Source organism: Phyllobates terribilis, unplaced genomic scaffold (genome assembly GCF_046119375.1).
Source record: "Phyllobates terribilis strain yellow unplaced genomic scaffold, ASM4611937v1 Scaffold_5__5_contigs__length_657084704, whole genome shotgun sequence".
NCBI classification, from domain to species: domain Eukaryota; kingdom Metazoa; phylum Chordata; class Amphibia; order Anura; family Dendrobatidae; genus Phyllobates; species Phyllobates terribilis.
In genome coordinates, this window is record NW_027362765.1 from 465,675,107 (window position 1) to 465,690,994 (window position 15,888).

Sequence of the window (15,888 nt, forward strand, 5' to 3'; positions counted from 1 at the left end):
ACATCGTTCCAGTAATCCATGTCCGTAGTCTGCTTGTTTTCAGCAAACTGGTTGCAGGCTTTCTTGTGCATCATCTGTAGAAGAAGCTTCCTTCTGGGATGACAGCCATACAGACCAATCTGATGAAGTGTGTGGTGTATGGTCTGACAACTGATAGGCTGACGCCCCACCCCTTTAACCTCTGCAGCAATGCTGGCAGCACTTGTACATCTATTTTGAAAAGACGTCCTCTGGATATGACACTGAGCACGTGCACTCAACAACTTTGGTCGACCATAGCGAGGCCAGTTCTGAGTGTCTTGTTAAACCACTGTATGGTCTGTTGGCAATCTTCTTATAGGTTTGGCCATCTTAATGTAGAGCAACAATTTATTTTTTCAGATCCTCAGTGAGTTCTTTGCCATGAGGTGCCATGTTGAACTTTCAGTGACCAGTGTGAGGGTGATAACACCAAATTTAACATACCTGCCCCCATTCACAACTGAGACCTTGTAACACTAATGAATCACATGACATTGGGGAAGGAAAATGGCTAATTGGGAACAATTTGGCCATTTTAACTTAGGGGTGTTTTCACTTTTGCCAATGGTTTAGACATTAACCCCTTTCTGGCCCCAGGCATACTAATACGTATCTGCGCCCTGGGACTTAAAAGCCTGATACGTATTAGTATGCCCTAGCTTTAATGCAGTGTCACGCCAGGTGTGAGTGCAACACAGAGGGGAAAGGGAGCCCAGACACTAGGGAAAGGGGGAAGAGGTGACCTCCTAATCTGGACTAGCATCACCCTGTCTCCCCCTAACGCCCCTATACAGCCTCCGCAGCGGTCGCCAATCAAGTGCCTCGCCCTACTATCACTGGCGTAAGGCTATAGCTGGGGGTGGAAGGAGTTGAGCACTAGTCAACCTCCGCTAGCACTCTAAAGACAAAAGGGGAAGACAACACAGGGGAATAATAACTTAGCTTAGAAGAACTCCAACGGGGCAAGTGGCCTCAAGACTCCAGGGAGGACGTGATGCTTCTTCAGCCAAGTTCCAAGTAGAAATGAGTATAACCGGCGACGCCCACCTAGACACACCAGGTATATATACACCCAGACTAAAGGGAGGTAGTCACTGAATCCTAAACACAGCCTCCTATCTAGGCAGCTTTCTGCATCGCCAAACTTGGAGACCTTCTGCAAACCACTGCAGAGTGACCATCTGTCACCTCCGACACACCCGTGACAGTACCCCCCCTCTACTAGTGGCCTCCAGACACTCAGGACCGGGTTTCTCCAGAAAAGAGGTGTGAAAAGAGCGAACCAATCTGGGAGCATTCACCTCTGACGCTGAAACCCACGTACTCTCCTCTGGACCTTAGGCTTTCCATTGCACTAAGTATTGTAGAGAACGACGTTGGAGACGAGAATCTACTGTCCTTGAAATCTCGAACTCCAAATTACCATCAACCATTACTGGGGGTGGTGGTAGAGGTGAGGGCTTAAGAGGTTCTACGTACCTTTTGAGTAAGGACCTATGGAACACATTGTGAACCTTAAGGGCCTGAGGAAGTTCAAGATGAAACTCTGCTGGGTTAATGACGGCGGTCATTTTGTAGAGACCAGTAAACCTAGGTCCCAGCTTCTAAGAAGGAACTTTCAATCTTATATTCTTGGTAGAAAACCACACAAAGTCATTCACATTCACATCCGGACCTGGCAAGCGTTTTCTGTCAGCCATACGTTTATAAATGTCACCCATGGTCTTCAAATTAGTCAGAACACCCTGCCACACTGAGGAGTGCAACGAAGCAAACCGTTCCTCTTCAGGAACTCCTGAAGTTCCTCCCCCACTGAAAGTACCAAACTGTGGATGATAACCTTATGTACCGAAAAACGATGACCTGCCAGTGGATTCTTGCCGATGATTATTAATGGCAAATTCTGCCAGCGGTAAGTAGGATGCCCAATCCTCCTGATTTTCGGAGCCGAAACACCTGAGGTATATCTCCAAGTTCTGATTGACCCGCTCGGTCTGACCATTCGACTGAGGATGGAAGGTAGAGGAAAAGGACAACTGCACCTCCAGTCGAGAACAGAATGCCTTCCAGAACTTGGAAACAAACTGGGTCCCCCGATCAGACACCACCTCGGAGGGGCCCCCGCGAAGCTTCACAATCTCATTTATGAACACCTGAGCAAGTGTCTTAGCATTGGGAAGTGTAGGTATTGCGACAAAGTGAACCATTTTACTGAACCTATCTACAACTACCAAAACCACTGTTTTACCTGCAGAAATCGGTAGGTCACTAATAAAATCCACGGACAAGTGTGTCCATGGCCTGCTAGGGATATGTAGTGGAAGAAGGCGTACCAGACGGACGAGTGTGCAAAATCTTAGAACGCACGCAAATAATACAAGCAGCTACGTGTTCAATCACATCCCGATGCAACCCCGGCCATCAAAAACGACGAGAGAGGAGGTCCGCGGTTGCCTTACCACCTGGATGCCCAGCAAGCACAGAGTTATGACGTTCCTTGATTACTTTACGGCGCAGATCAGGTGGTACAAATAACTTTCCTGAAGGGCAGGAGGCAGGGGCGTCCCCCTGAGCCTCAAGCACCTCCCCCTCCAGTTCAGGAAAAAGAGCCGAAATTTCTACTCCTTTCTGTTATATCGGGGCAGGGTTCTCATGGTCACCACCACCAGGGAAGCTCCGGGACAAAGCATCAGCTTTGACGTTTTTGACCCCTGGACGAAAAGTGACAACAAAATTGAACCTAGTAAAAAACAGGGACCATCTGGCTTGGCTAGGGTTGAGACGTTTAGCTGACTGGAGATATGACAGGTTCTTATGGTCATTAATAACAGTAATAGGATGGACAGCCCACTCCAACCAGTGTTGCCATTCCTCGAACGCCAATTTGATTGCCAAAAGTTCCCTATTACCCACGTCATAATTTCTCTCAGCCGAAGACAATTTTTTAGAAAAGAAGGCGCATGGACGCCATTTATCAGGGGATGAACACTGAGACAACACAGCCCCAACTCCAACATCCGAAGCATCGACCTCCACAATAAAGGGTTGAGAAACATCGGGTTGACTGAGTGTAGGTGCAGTGGCTAAAGTGATTCTTTAAGGAAGAAAAAACCTGGAGGGAAGCCTCCGACCAATTGGAAAAATCAGACCCCTTCTTAGTCATGTCAGTAAGGGGTTTCACTACAGCCGAGTCATTTTGGATGAATTTCCTGTAAATATTAGTAAAGCTCAGAAATTCCTGTAGGGCCTTCAGGTTCTCGGGACGTTCCCAGTCAAGGACTGCACGGATCTTCTCCAGATCCATCCGAAAACCTGAAGATGACAACAAGTACCCCAAAAACTGCACCTCCTGAACAACGAAAACACATTTTTCTAGTTTGGCATAGAGTTTGTTATCCCTTAATATCTGGAGCACCTGCTTAACATGCCCTTGATGGGTCTCAAAATCAGGTGAATAAACCAAAATATCGTCCAGATAGACCACCACAAACTTCCCCACCAAATGATGAAAAATATCATTTATGAAATGCTGGAATACCGCAGGTACATTGGTCAAGCCAAATGGCATAACCAGACTCTCAAAATGACCTTCCGGGGTATTGAACGCTGTCTTCCATTCGCCCCCTTCTCTGATTCTAACCAGATTGTAGGCTCCCCTTAAATCCAACTTGGAGAATACCTTAGCTCCCACAATCTGGCTGAACAAATCAGGAATCAGAGGAAGAGGGTATTTATCACGGATGGTAATTTGATTCAAATTCTGGAAATCTAAACAGAGACGTAGACCACCATCTTTTTTCTTCACAAAGAAGAACCCTACCACCACGGGCGAAGCTGAGGGTCTGATATGTCCCTTCTCCAGACTTTCCGCAATGAATTCCTTCATGGCTTGTTTCTCAGGGCCAGAAAGATTATACAGTCTGAACTTGGGTAGTTTAGCTCCGGGGGTCAGGTTAATAGGACAGTCATAAGCTTCCATGAGGAGGCAAATCCTGACAACCCTTCTCAGAAAAAACGTCCTCAAAACCAGACAGAAAAGCAGGCAGTATATACGCTGAGACAGCAGCAATGGAAACATTCAGACAGTTCTCATGGCAGTAATCTCCCCATTCAATAATCTCCCCGGTTTGCCAATCCACCAATGGATTATGTTTAACAAGCCAGGGGATACCTAAAACAATCGGAGTAGGAAGATTCTCCAAAACATAGCAAGGAATGATTTCACAATGAACTGACCCCACCCTCAGTTTCACATTATGTACAATTCTGTGCAAGTGGCGCCGAGTCAATGGCAAAGATGGAAATAGGTTCAGCTAAAGCACAGCAAGCAAGATCATGAGTTTTCACAAACTCAGCATCAACCATGCTGACCCCTGCTCCACTGTCAACAAACACAGACATTTTTTAGATTTTGCTCTCTAGCTCTACCTCTGCAGTCAGGACAAAGCGGGAACTGCAGTTTGGCCACTAATGCATCCCTTGTTTATCCAACTCCAGACTCCCGAGAGTTAATCGAGTCTCTTTTTGTTTAGGAATTGAAGGACAGGTCCCAACAAAGTGTCCCTTTTTCCCACAAAAAAAACATACGCCTTTTCTCTTGCGAATCTCCGGGGAGAAGTATGATGTAGAGAAAACCCCTAACTGCATAGGTTCCACCACCTCCCCCAGTACTGGATCACCCCCAGACCGCTCCCTTGGCGATAAGAAGGCCCCGGAGAAGGAGGTCGCACCCGTCTATCCCAAAGGCGCCTATCCAGACGTATGGCCAAAGACATGGCTGCCTCCAAGGACTGAGTTGTATCATAAGTGATTATAAGAATCTGGCACTCCAAAATAGTGAGAAAAAAGTTCTTCAGAATTAATTTGACCTTTCGGCCTCATATGGCCTTCATCAGAACAGGAAACTGCCCAGTAGATAGATGAGAAGTCAATCAAATAGCAGGGTCACAGGAGAGAGGGACCTCGCATAGCGGCGCTGCAGGAGAAAAAGCACGACCGTGCTATAGGGAATGCGCACGGTCCCAAGATGGTGCAGTCCCAGGGTCTTTACTCACGGTTAAAGCAGTTCCAGTTACAGGCGCCAGTGCAAGGCACACGGCGGCCTGTGTTCACGCAGTGAGGGGCTCGGACGACCCTCAGATATCTCCAGAGTATTTATCAGGACCCCCTTCTGTGTGTCTTCTCTGGCCTCTCTCCTTGTACCTCACACCTGGCGGTACCTCTGTCCAGTGTACTCGGACCTTAGTGGGCGACGTATGTTCCGTCCCCTGGGCCCTATGTGGCTACCTTCCTAGTGGCTGGTGTGGGCGGCCTGCTGTACTTAAAGTCCGGCGGCCTCCGGTTCCCAGTTGAGCCCTGTAGTCTCTGCTGGTTGAGGGATCCGGTTCCCTTTCTACGGCCTGACCCCCCTACCTCCTGGCAGCGGCGGGCGTACGGGTGGCTTGCTGCATGGCCCGTACCCCTGGGGTCCCTTCGCTTCTCGTTCCTGGAGCCTTCCTGCTCCCTCTTTCCTCTCCTTTCAGGCTCAGGCCTCCTGGCTTGGCCCGCCTGTGGAGCAGAGCTCATACAGAGCCTCTGCCCCCTACTGAACCAACTCCACCTCTCACTCTGACTGGACTAGGATGGTTCCCATACTTATACTCCTACTCCAGTGCTCCCAGGATCTACGTCCTCCACCCCATCCACTACTTAGTTCCCCCTCTCTAGGTGGTTCCCCCCACTCCAGCCAGGGATCAGGGACTGTGCTCTCCGGTAGGAGCAATCTCGCCCTGTCCCCCCAAAATGTGGTGTAGTGGATGTAGTGTTAGGGTCCTGAGCCATACTCCTTCCTTACCTGACAGTGGGATACCACACCTCTGGATGAGATGCAATATCTCTGTGGCGACCGAACCCTCAGGGGCGCCACAATCATAGATGAGACAAACCGAATCCTGCGGTAATGAAAATGCCCATGACTGAGTATCTCCCTGCAGTAGAGAGATCACAGTGCCAAACCGTTGCTCCTCATTACCGGAGGAGTAGGGACGAAGCTTGAAATACAATTTGCATGCCTCCTTAAACACAAAAAACCTGTCCCTGCCTCCTGAAAACCTGTCCGAGAGGGCAACCTTGGGTTCAGGCTTGACAAGCCTACCTTCAGAGACCCCCACATTGGCGGCCTTTAACCGCTGATACTGCTGCTGAACCTCACAGCGGAGGTTATTCACCTCCAGAGACAGACAGCGGAACTGCTCTGCGAGCTCTGCAACTGATCCCATACTAAAGGGAGTAAGGAAAAAAAAGCGCACGCCCAAAAACACACAAAGAAAAAAAAAACAAAATGTCAATCTTGTGTAGCTTTTTTTTTTTTTTCCCCAAAACGTGCTCGGCCGGTTATAATGTCACGCCATGTGTGAGTGAAACACAGAGGGGAAAGGGAGCCTAGACACTAGGGAAAGGGGGAAGAGGTGACCTCCTCATCTGGACTAGCATCACCCTGTCTCCCCCTAACGTCCCTATACAGCCTCCGCAGATGTCGCCGATCAATGTGCCTCACCCTACTATCCCTGGCGTAAGGCTATAGCTGGGGGTGGAAGGAGATGAGCACTAGTCAACCTCGCTACTTTACCCTTTTTTTTCAACTAACCTTTTTTCTTTTCCAGAGGGCAGTCGCGCTGTCCGATTGTGCGCCGTGCTGGGCCTTGCGGTGCCACAGAAGCCTGTGACATCACAATCACCGCTCCTGCTCCAGAAGACATCTTACAGACGACAACTTTAAGTAGGATTTTTTGATCCCTCCTCATCCAATCCCTTCCCATCACCAAGTGCTGATCATTACTTGATCAGTATTTGATCGCTCGACTGTTGTCCATTTTTTTTTTCGTGCTTCCTTCAGCGGCCGAGCGCTGATCAATGACCACAGATCACTGATCCGCACTCGTGCTCGCTGTTTTACACAGCCTCGTCCTTTGCACCACATCCGCGCGCACACACAGCAGTCGCCGAGTGTTGATCGGTGACATAGTTCACCGATCCGCACTCGTGCTCGCTGTTTGCACCACCTACGGTAGTTCCTTTTTTTCTCTTTTTTTTTTTTTACTGAAAAAAAAAGTTCACAAAGTTCACACGAAGCATACTGACACACACACACACACTCTAAATAAAGTACTGATGCACACGCACTGCATACATAACAAAAAAAAATGTCCCGCTCATCCCAAACTCGCTATTCAGCGGAGGAGGCATATGCTTTTCTTGCCTCCGACACTGACATCGAGGGCAAGGATCCCACCTTTCTTTATTTTTCTGATTCCTCGTCATCCTCCTCTTCTTACTCCTCTTCCTCAGGTGCTGCTGAACTGCCATGCAGACGCCCCAGGAGAGAAGATGAACGAGCGCCCCCCACTACTGCCCACGTATGGACCTCGCCCCCCGAAAAATATGAGACACCGATTCCTGATTTCGTGGCGGAATCAGGAATCAAGTTTGACACCACTGGCCTCACAGAACTAGACTTTTGGTGGGCCAAACTAATGTATACGCTCATCAATTTTTGGAACAAAACCCCTCTTCATCATTTTCTAACTGGTCTCCTGTAGACGCAGTAGAAGTAATGACGTTTTGGGGCCTGGTCCTTCATATAGGGATCCTGAAGAAGCCAGAAGTTCGGCAATACTGGAGTGTTGACGTTTTGTATAACACTCCAGTGTTCCGAATGGTCATGACCCGGAAACATTTTCAGGCCATCCACAAGTTCTTGCATTACAACGATAATGTAAGGTGTCATGAACGCGATGATCCGACTTTTGATCATTTTTTCAAAGTTCAGCCGATCATCGACCACTTCAACAAGTTTGATGAGGTGTACGTGCCTTAAATGGACATCTGCGTGGATGAGTGCTTAATCACTTTTAAGGGGCAGCTTGGATTCCGGCAGTACCTGCCCAGTAAGAGGGCCAGGAACAGAATCAAGCTGTATAAACTTTGTGAGAGTACCTCAGGTTACACTCACAAGTTTAGAGTTTATGAAGGGAAGGACTCCCAGATTGAACCCCCTGAATGCCCCCCTATTCTGGGAGTGAGTGGGAAAATTGTGTGGGACTTGGTGCACCCACTGCTGGATAAAAGTTATCACCTGTACGTGGATAACTTTTATACCAGCACAAAAGGAAAAAATCTCCAGCGAAGAGAAGTTAAAAACTTGGATCTTCCTTTATTAGACAAAGATTAAAAAATAGTTTCAAAACATGTAGAATTAACCACCAGCTGGTATTCCCAGTAACTGGGTGTTGACAGTCTGATTACTCTGATCAAGTCCGCCAGCAGTACAGTGCTTTGAAAAAGGTCAGAATGTGGTACAAGGATCTGGCCATGCACATTGTACAGATGGCAATGCACAACGCTTTCCTTCTGTCACAATGTGCAGGCCAAACTTCTGCTCCGTATCTTCAGTTCCAGGAGGTAGTGATCAAGGCCCTGATATTTGGCAGTGGTGACGGAGCGGGCCCCAGTACTTGCGGAACTGAAGGACCTCTAATTGTAACAGGCCAGCATTTGCCGGGGCAGATCCCTCACAGCGGAAAAAAAGGTAAGTCACAAAAGAAGTACTGAGTGTTTTATAAAAGGGGAATACGCAAGGACTCCATTTATCAATGTCACACCTGCCCCGACAAACCTGGCCTGTGCATGAAAGAATGCTTCAAAAGGTACCATACTTCCATGGACTACTAAATTAATTTCTTACGTAAGACAACCTGACGAACACTACACAACTGACATAGTGTTCGTCAGGTTGTCCTACATCAGTTGTGTAGTGTTCGTCAGGTTGTCCTACACAACTGACGTATGACACTACATTATAAAATTCAAAAATCAGGTATCAGTTCCAAAAAGGGAGCTCTTATTGGGCATTTCCACTGTTTAGGGACATCAGGGGCTCTGAGAACGTGACATAGACAATTCAATCAAAGTCTGAATTCCAAAGCGTCACTCCTTCCCTTCCCAGCCTGACATGCGCCAAAACAGTAGTTGTCTCCAATACATGGGGTATCAGCGTACTCAGGAGAAATTTCACAACATATTTTGAAGTCCACTTTCTCCTGTTACCCTTGTGAAAATATATTTTTTTTACATTTTTGTGGAAAAAATGTTTTTTTTTTCATTTTCACAAGTCAATGTTATAATTTTCTGTGAAGCACCTGGGGATTCAATGTGCTCACCACACATATAGATACATTCATTGGGGGTCTAGCTTCCAAAAAAGAGGCACTTCTTGGGCATTTCCATTGTTTAGGCACATCAGGGGCTCTGAGAAGGTGACATGACGCCCGCAATCTATTCCATCAAAGTCTGCATTCCGAAGCGTCACTCCTTCCCTTCCGAACCCTGCCGTGCGCCCAAACAATGAGTTTTCCCCACATATGGGGTATCAGCATACCCAAGAGAAATTGTAAAACAACTTTTGGGGTCCAATTTGTCCTGGTACCCTTATGAAAATAAAAAAAATTGCGGCTAAAAGATCGTTTTTGTGGAAAAAAAAGATTTTTTTTTCTTTCACGACTCTACGTCATAAACTTTTGCAAAACATTTGGAGGCTCAAAGTGCTGACCACTCATCTAAATAAGTTCCATAATGGTCTAGTTTCCAAAATGGGGTCACTTGTGGGGGTTTTCCACTGTTTAGGCACTTCAGAGGCGAGTTTTGCATTGAAAACGTCAAATGGTGCTCCTTGCCTTCCGAGCCCTGCAGTGTGGCCAAACCATGACTTTCCCCCACATATGAGGTATCAGCATACTCAGGAGAAATTGCACAACAACTTTTGGGGTCCAATTTCTCTTGGTACCCTCATGAAAATGAAAAAATTGCGGCTAAAAGAACGTTTTTGTGGAAACAAAATGATTTTTTTTTCACGACGTCATAAACTTTTGCGAAACACTTGGGGTTCAAAGTGCTCACCACACATCTAAATAAGTTCCCCTAAGGGGTCTACTTTCCAAAATGGGGTCACTTGGGGGGAGTTTCCACTGTTTAGGCACATCAGGGCCTCTCCAAACGCGACATGGGGTCTACTGTCAACTCCAGCGAGTTTTGCATTGAAACCATCAAATGGCGCTCCTTCCCTTCCGAGCCCTGCCGTGCGCCCAAACAAAAGCTTTTCCCCACATATGGGGTATCAGCGTACTCAGGAGAAATTGCACAACAACTTTTGGGGTCCAATTTCTCCTGATACCCTCATGTAAATAAAAAAATTGCGGCGGAGGCTAAGTGCCCACGATGCAGAAATGCTGCATATTTTTTCCGCATCTCCCTGGCAGGAAAAACGCATGCGGATTTTACATACGTTTTTCCTGCCAGGTAGAAGCGTTTGTCAAGCGTTTTTGCATGCATTTCTGCATACGGGTTATCAAGCGCCTTTCCAAGCGATTTTAGCATCACTTGGAAAAGTGCTTGACAACTTGGTCACACTATATACAGTACAGAAAAAAAAGTTTGGACACACCTTCTCATTTAATGATTTTTCTGTATTTTCATGACTATGAAAATTGTAAATTCACACTGAAGGCATCAAAACTATGAATTAACACATGTGGAATTATATACTTAACAAAAAAGTGTGAAACAACTGAAAATATGTCTTATATTCTAGGTTCTTCAAAGTAGCCACCTTTTGCTTTGATGACTGCTTTGCACACTCTTGGCATTCTCTTGATGAGCTTCAAGAGGTAGTCACCGGAAATGGTTTTCACTTCACAGGTGTGCCCTGTCAGGTTTAATAAGTGGGATTTCTTGCCTTATAAATGGGGTTGGGACCATCAGTTGTGTTGTGCAGAAGTCAGGTGGATACACAGCTGATAGTCCTGCTGAATAGACTGTTAGAATTTGTATTATGGCAAGAAAAAAGCAGCTAAGTAAAGAAAAACGAGTGGCCATCATTACTTTAAGAAATGAAGGTCAGTCAGTCCAAAAAATTGGGCAAACTTTGAAAGTGTCCCCAAGTGCAGTTGCAAAAACCATCAAGCGCTACAAAGAAACTGGCTCACATGAGGACCACCCCAGGAAAGGAAGGCCAAGAGTCACCTCTGCTTCTGAGGATAAGTTTATCCGAGTCACCAGCCTCAGAAATCGTAGGTTAACAGCAGCTCAGATTAGAGACCAGGTCAATGCCACACATAGTTCTAGCAGCAGACACATCTCTACAACAACTGTTAAGAGGAGACTTTGTGCAGCAGGCCTTCATGGTAAAATAGCTGCTAGGAAACCACTGCTAAGGACAGGCAACAAGCAGAAGAGACTTGTTTGGGCTAAAGAACACAAGGAATGGACATGAGACCAGTGGAAATCTGTGCTTTGGTCTGATGAGTCCAAATTTGAGTTCTTTGGTTCCAACCACCGTGTCTTTGTGCGACGCAGAAAAGGTGAATGGATGGACTCTACATACCTGGTTCCCACCGTGAAGCATGGAGGAGGAGGTGTGATGGTGTGGGGGTGCTTTGCTAGTGACACTGTTGGGGATTTATTCAAAATTGAAGGCATACTGAACCAGCATGGCTACCACAGCATCTTGCAGCGGGATGCTATTCCATCCGGTTTGCGTTTAGTTGGACCATCATTTATTTTTCAACAGGACAATGACCCCAAACACACCTCCAGGCTGTGTAAGGGCTCTTTGACCAAGAGGGAGAGTGATGGGGTGCTATGCCAGATGACCTGGCCTCCACAGTCACCAGACCTGAACCCAATCGAGATGGTTTGGGGTGAGCTGGACCGCAGAGGGAAGGCAAAAGGGCCAACAAGTGCTGAGCATCTCTGGGCACTCCTTCAAGATTGTTGGAAGACCATGTCCGGTGACTACCTCTTGAAGCTCATCAAGAGAATGCCAAGAGTGTGCAAAGCAGTCATCAAAGCAAAAGGTGGCTACTTTGAAGAACCTAGAATATAAGACATATTTTCAGTTGTTTCACACTTTTTTGTTAAGTATATAATTCCACATGTGTTAATTCATAGTTTTGATGCCTTCAGTGTGAATGTACAATTTTCATAGTCATGAAAATACAGAAAAATCTATAAATGAGAAGTTGTGTCCAAACTTTTGGTCTGTACTGTAAATCCATGCAACCGGCATGGATTTATATAGTGTGACCAAGTAATAGCTAAAAAAAAAGAATAAGAATGGTAAAAAATAAAAAATTAAGATTATACTTACCTTCCGATGGCCCCCGGTCTCCTCAGCGATGCGTCCGGTGTGTTGGGCAGCTCACAATGGTCTAAAAGGACCTTCCATGACGTTATTTAGTCATGTGACAGGTTACGCGACCGCTGACGTCGGCCATCGGAAGGTAAGGATAATTTTTATTTTTTATTTTAAATTCTTTTTTTAACAGGTACCATGGTACCCAGGCCTGGAGGAGAGTCTCCTCTTCTCCAGACCCCGGTACCATCCGCACATTGAATCGCTTAATATCCGCATGTGCACATGTAGTCATGCGGATATTAACCGATTCAATGCAAGTCAATGGCAGCAATTACGCTGCGTGTCTGCAAAACGAATGGACATGCTGCGTATTTTTCCGCAGTGATAATCCGCAGCGGAAATTTCCGCAACGTGTGCACAGCACATACGGATTATCATTGGGGACCATGGGGCACGTATTACCAAGCATATTTTAACCGTTTTCACTGCGGAAATTCAGCAGCAAAAATGCTTGCAAAACACATAGTGGGCACGCAGCCTAAAAGATCATTTTTGTGGAATTTTTTTTTTTTCACGTCTCTACGTCATAAACTTTTGCGAAACACTTGGGGGGTTCAAAGTGCTTACCACACATCTAAATAAGTTTCTTAAGGGGTCTACTTTCCAAAATGGGGTCACTTGTGGGGGGTTTCCACTGTTTAGGCACATTAGGGGCTCTCCAAACGCGACATGGGGTCCGCTGTCAATTCCAGCGAGTTTTGATTGAAGACATCAAATGGCGCTCCTTCCCTTCCGAGCCTTGCTGTGCGCCCAAACAATAGCTTTCCCCCACATATGGGGTATCAGCGTACTCAGGAGAAATTGCACAACAACTTTTGCTGTCCAATTTCTCCTGTTACTCTCGTGAAAATAAAAAAATTGGGGTCTAAAGTAAAATTTTAGGAAAAAAAGTTAAATGTTTATTTTTTCCTTTCACGTTCAATTAATTGCTATGAAGCACGTAAAGGGTTAATAAACTTCTTGAATGTGGTTTTGAGCACCTTGAGGGGTACAGTTTTGAGAATGATGTCTTTTTGGGGTATTTTCTGTCATAAAGACCCCTTCAAATGTGACGTGGACCCTAAAAATAATGTTTTTGTAAATTTTGTTGCAAAAATGAGAAATTGCTGGTCAACTTTTAACCCTTATTGCTCCCTAACAAAAAAAAAATGTTGGTTCCAAATTGTGCTGATGTAAAGTAGACATGTGGGAAATGTTATTTATTAACTATTTTGTGTGACATATCTCTCTGATTTAAGGGCATGAAATTTCAAAGTTTTAAAATTATGAAATTTTCAAAATTTTCACCAACTTTCTGTTTTTTTCACAAATAAACGCAAGTGATATCAAATAAATTTTACCACAATCATGAAGTACAATATGTCACGAAAAAACAGTCTCAGAATCAGGCGGATCCGTTGAAGCGTTCCAGAGTAATTACCTCATAAAGTGACAGTGGTCAGAATTGTAAAAATTGGCCCGGTCATTAACGTGCAAACCACCCTCGGGGGTAAAGGGGTTAATGGCTGTGTGAGTTATTTAGAGGGCACACTAAATTTACACTGTGGTACAAGCTGTACACTGACTACTTTACATTGTATCAAAGTGCCATATTTTCAGTGTTCTCTCATGAAAAAATATATTAAAATATTTACAAAAATTCGAGGGATGTACTCACTTTTGTGACATACTGTATGTATGCATTTATGTATGTATGTACATAGGCAATGTATGTACAGGGGTGAATATAAGTATTTGATACACTGCTGATTTTGCAAGTTTTCCCTCCTACAAAGGTCTGTAATTTTTATCGTAGGTACACTTTAACTGTGAGACACAAATCAAAAAAATAAAAACCAGAAAATCACATTATATGATTTTTAAATAATTAAATTGCATTTTATTGCATGAAATAAGTATTTGATACAATAGAAAAACAGAACTTAATATTTGGTACAGAAACCTTTGTTCGCAATTACAGAGGTCAGACATTTCCTGGGGTTCTTGAACAAGTTTGCACACACTGCAGCAAGGATTTTGGCCCACTCCTCCATACAGATCTTCTCCAGATCTTTCAGGTTCCGGGGCTGTCGCTGGGCAACATTGAGTTTCACCTCCCTCCAAAGATTTTCTATTGGGTTCAGGTCTGGAGACTGGCTAGTCCACTCCAGGACCTTGAAATGCTTCTTACGGAGCCACTATTTAATTGCCCTGGCTATGTGTTACAGGTCATTGTCATGCTGGAAGACCCAGCCATGACCCATCTTCAATGCTCTTACTGAGGGAAGGAGGTTGTTGGCGAAAGTCTCGCAATACATGACCCCATCCATCCTCCCTTCAATAAGGTGCAGTCGTCCTGTTCCCTTTGCAGAAAAGCACCATCAAAGTATGTTTCCCATACCATGCAAATTTGCCTCCAGTATTTGCTGATAACGTGCTGCATTCATCTTTCTTTCTACTTTAACCAAGTTTCCTGTGCCTTTGTGGCTCACACATCCCCAAAACATCAGCTATCCACCTCCGTGCTTTACTGTAGGAATGGTGTTCCTTTCATTATAGGCCTTGTTGACCTCTCTCCAAATGTAACTTTTATGGTTGTGGCCAAAAAGTTCAATTTTGGTCTCATGACTCCAAATTACCTTGTTTCAGAAGTTTTGAGGCTTGTCTCTGTGCTGTTTGGCGTATTGTAGGAAAGATACTTTGTGGCATTTGTGCAGTAATGGCTTTCTTCTGGCGACTCGAACATGCAGCCCATTTTTCTTCAAGTCCCTCCTTATTGTGCACCTTGAAACAGCCACACCGCTAGTTTTCAGCGAGTCCTGAATTTCAGCTGATGTTATTTGTGGGTTTTTCTTCATCCCGAACAATTTTCCTGGCAGTTGTGGCCGAAATTTTTGTTGGCCTATCTGACCATGATTTGGTTTTTACAGAGCCCCTGATTTTCCATTTGTTAATCACAGTTTGAACGCTGCTGACTGGCATTATTAATTCCTTGGATATTTTTGTGTATCCCTTTCCTGTATTATACAGTTCAACTACCTTTTCGCGTAGATCTGTTGACAATTCTTCTCCTTTCCCCATGACTCACAATCCAGAAACGTCAGTGGCAAGAGTGTGTCTGGATCCCAGAAACTCACTCAGCTTTTATGCACACACACTGATTACAATCAAACAGGTCACAGGTGATTCAAACCCATTTGTGTCAAATTCTGTGCATGTTATCAGGCCAAAATCACCTGAGTATGTGAACTTTTGATCAGGGTCTTTTGGATGTTTGGTTGTCATTAAGATTTAAAAAGAGAAAACACAGTAGTTTGCAATAAATGGCTTCACCCAACCAATAACCTTGAGTGGAAATTTTTTTTTGCTATCATTCATATTCTCTGAAACAAGGACAAGAAAGGAAAAATTCTGCTCATGTAAAGTTTTGAGCACAAGTGTATATTACTGCACTTACAGTACACTTCATATACATTTACAGAGGTTTAGGCAATAAAAAGTTTCATGGGAGGGTTGCTTTAAGGGGTTATATCCTTTTGTATAGGTCCTTTTTATAAGGAGTTCCCACCCAAGACTTTGTACAACTATATATGAATAATAGAAAACAAACATCGATTTGGATTTGATAATCTACATTATGTTAAAAAAAGAGTCTGCTA